Source organism: Durio zibethinus, chromosome 20 (genome assembly GCF_047325235.1).
Source record: "Durio zibethinus cultivar Kanyao isolate XHJ-2024 chromosome 20, ASM4732523v1, whole genome shotgun sequence".
Taxonomy (NCBI): domain Eukaryota; kingdom Viridiplantae; phylum Streptophyta; class Magnoliopsida; order Malvales; family Malvaceae; genus Durio; species Durio zibethinus.
Window position 1 is genome coordinate 24,433,002 of NC_143181.1, and position 3,587 is coordinate 24,436,588.

General features: G+C 34.7%; 2 non-coding genes across 2 annotated transcripts; both read right to left on the reverse strand.

The window, feature by feature from the left end:
* Positions 1 to 1,058: 1,058 nt before the first annotated feature.
* Positions 1,059 to 1,165, reverse strand: LOC149513200 (small nucleolar RNA R71). The gene has a single exon (XR_016330997.1). It is a non-coding gene; the product is annotated as a small nucleolar RNA R71 (small nucleolar RNA).
* A 1,849-nt stretch (positions 1,166 to 3,014) lies between these two features.
* Positions 3,015 to 3,122, reverse strand: LOC149513201 (small nucleolar RNA R71). Its single transcript, XR_016330873.1, has one exon. It is a non-coding gene; the product is annotated as a small nucleolar RNA R71 (small nucleolar RNA).
* Positions 3,123 to 3,587: the final 465 nt, after the last annotated feature.

Genomic DNA, 3,587 nt, shown 5'->3' on the forward strand with positions numbered 1-3,587 from the left:
TCAAGTTCCTAAATGAATATGAAGATAATCATGACAATAATCAAGGATTTAATTTTAAAAACTCAATTAATATTGATGAGCTTGACATTGAAGAGGACTCTGAAAAATACACCTTGCCTCTAGATTTGATAAGGTTAATTGAGCAGGAAAATAAATCCATTGAGCCTTATCAAGAAGTTATTGAGGTGGTCAATTTAGGTGGTACCGAAAACAAAAAAGAAATCAAGGTCGATACCTTGCTCTGGTAGTTGATAGGCAATTGTTAGAGGATTTGCTTTGAGAATTTGTAGATATGTTTACTTAGTCCTATCAAGATATGCCTGGGCTTAATACTAAAATAGTGGAACATAGGCTACCCCTAAAGCTTGAATGTAAGCTGATACAACAGAAGTTAAGTAGAATGAGACTAGAGATGTTGTTGAAAGTTAAAGAAGAGGTAAAAAAGCAATTTGATGCTGGCTTTCTTTAGTTGGCCAAGTATCCTAAATGGGTGGCCAATATAGTACCTGTCCCTAAGAAAGATGGCAAGGTATGAATATGTGTGGATTATCATGATTTGAATAAGGCTAGCCTAAAGGATAATTTTTCTTTGCCTCATATTGATACATTGGTGGACAATAGGGCTCGATATCCATTGTTCTCTTTTATGGATAGATTTTTTTGCTATAATCAAATAAAGATGGCTCACAATGTGCAAACAATGAAGCTTAAAGAACTTTGAAGGATTATGCAGTCCCTAATTTTGATGGTTTATAACCATCAATTTGAAGGCTAACCATTCAAGCAAATAATTTTAAGATCAAGCCTTTAATAACCCAAATGGTCCAAGCTTTTGCATTTTTTGGAAAACTACCTAGCAATGATCCTAACCTCCATCTTTCTAATTTTATTGAATTATGTGATACTTTTCATTGTAATTGTGTTTCTTATGATGCTATTTGACTAAAACTTTTTCCTTTTTCTCTTAGGGAAAAGGCCAAAAATTGGTTGACATCAGTACCATCTGGCTCAATCATAACATGGGACAACTTGGTATAGAAATTAATGACAAAATAGCTAAGTTGAGAAATGAGATCGCAACATTCATGCAAGTAAATGGTAAAAACTTATATAATGCATGGGAAAGATTTAAAGAGTTGCTAAGGAAGTGCCCCCACCACGATCTACCCCAATGGCTGCAAATTCAAACTTTTTACAATGGTCTCAAGACATATGTGAAAACCACATTGGACTCAGTTGTTGGAGGGGCAATCATGAGCAAGACTACTGAAAAAGCCAATAAGCTGATTAAATAAATGGCTGCTAACAACTATAACTAGGGCATTGAGAGAAAGGTAAGTAAGAAATCTACTAGTTTGTTTGAAATTGATGCAATCACCTTCATAAACTCCCAATTAGCCACCCTAACCATAAAAGTAGAAGCCTTAGGAGCCCACTCCCAATCCAACCATGTGAATGTAATCCAAAGTTCCTTTGTTTCATGTGATATCTATCAAGGAACCTATTCAAACAAAATATGTTAATTTAGGATAGAACCTATCTTATTTATCTAATAATCTAAGCCCAACTATAATCCATATAGCAACAGTTACAATCTAGGGTAGCAAAATCACCCCAACTCTTTTTGGAATCAGCCCAACCACTAATCCACTGACACCCAAAACAATAACTTCCACCCCAATCCACCAACTTACAATCCACCCCAAGAAAAGAAAACAAGTTTTGAGGATATGTTGACCTAGTTGATACAAGCCAACAATGCCAATATCCAAAGCCAAGCTACATCAATCAAGAATCTTGAAAACTAGATAGGTCAACTAGCCTAAGCAATAGCCAATCACCCTGTAGGTACCTTGCCTAGTAATATCGAATCCAACACTAAATGACAAGGTAAGGAAGCTTGCAATGCTATCTATTCATTTAGAGATGATGGGATAGATAAATTTGATGAGAAGGGTGATATCATGGATAAACCAATAGTGGTAAATCTCTCTAGTTTTGTGATATAGCCTGAAGTAGATTTCATTAGGAGAGAGAAAATCTTGAAAGATGTGGAACTATTGAGATATGAAAGAGAGAATTTGAAAGGTCTTGACCTCATGGCATTAGAGGTCTTTCAGAACATTGAACCTTATGAGGAAAACCCTAAGGAAAAAAATGTTGAGATGGACTATAAGGAGGATCTTAAAGAATACATTAATGGATCTGCTGAAGAAGGTCAAAGGCTATTACAAGGGGGAAGAGCACTCTTAGAAAGCATTTAACTTGAGCCTGATGAGGCAGTTCAAGAATAAACAATTCAAGGGGAGGTAAATCAAGAGAAAGAGATACAAGAGGAAGTTTAAATAAGGCCAAAGATGATCACAATAATGTATAGATAATGTTTTAATGTAGCACCACCTACCCCAAGGCCTATTCAAAAGGAGGTCTTTTAAGGAATTAAATAAGGCCACATTTGTGGAAGATTTTAACCCTGAACTTAAACAACTCCTGCCCAAAAAGCAAAAAGATCTAAAAAGACATTTAAAATTTGATGAAGCTCTTTGTGATCTTGGATCTAGCATAAACTTAATGCCTTTAAATGTTTTTATGTGCTAGAATGTAGTGAGTTAAAGCCTATGAAATTTAACAAAAAATTTATTAACCAGTCTACCAAGCTACCATAAGGGATGTTGGAAAATGTACTTGTGAAAGTTAGTAAATATACATTCCCTATAAACATTGTTGTATTAGATATAGAAGATGAAAAAACTCCATTATTGTTAGGTAGACCTATCTTGTTAACCGCTAAAGCCTTCATCAACGTATACAACTATAACCTTACCCTTTAGATTTAAAAAAAAAATGTAATTTGTAACTAGAGGGTATGGTATCTTTAGGGATGAAGATGTGAATGTAGTAACGGTAAAGGAAATCTTTAGGGAATTTGACTTAGTAGCTAAACCTCTTGATCCTCTAATGTAAAACCACTTGGGAACACCTAACTCCAACAATGCCAAACTTATGATGAACTCAAGCTTAATTTATTAAATCACTACATTTATGCAGTTTGATGGTGAGAACCTATATGATGTGTGAAAGAGATTTAAAGAGCTATTACATAAGTGTCCAAACCTTAGTCTCCCACAATGGTTGCAAATTCAAATTTTTTACAATGGACTAACACCATTAATGAGAACTGCACTTGACTCGATAATGGGAAAAGTCGTTATGAGTAAGATCGTTGAGAAGGCACATGAGTTGACTAAAGAGATGGCAACCAATAATTACTAATGGGGCATGGAATGTAAGGTACATAAGAAAACTACTGGTGTATGAACTTGATGCTCTTACTTCTATCGCTTCATAGTTAGTTAACCTAACAAAAAAAATAGATGCCCTACAAACCCCATCCCAAACTGCCTTTATCCATGCTATACAAAACCCATTTGTTTCTTATGAAAATTGTTATAGAGCACATGTTACTTAAAGATGTCAATTTAAAATAAAAACAGTCTAATATGCCCAACATCAACCAAATCATAAAGAATTGCCCATCTTTGGAGAAATAGTTTCACTAGTGATTGAGAACTAAAAAGCCACTTTAG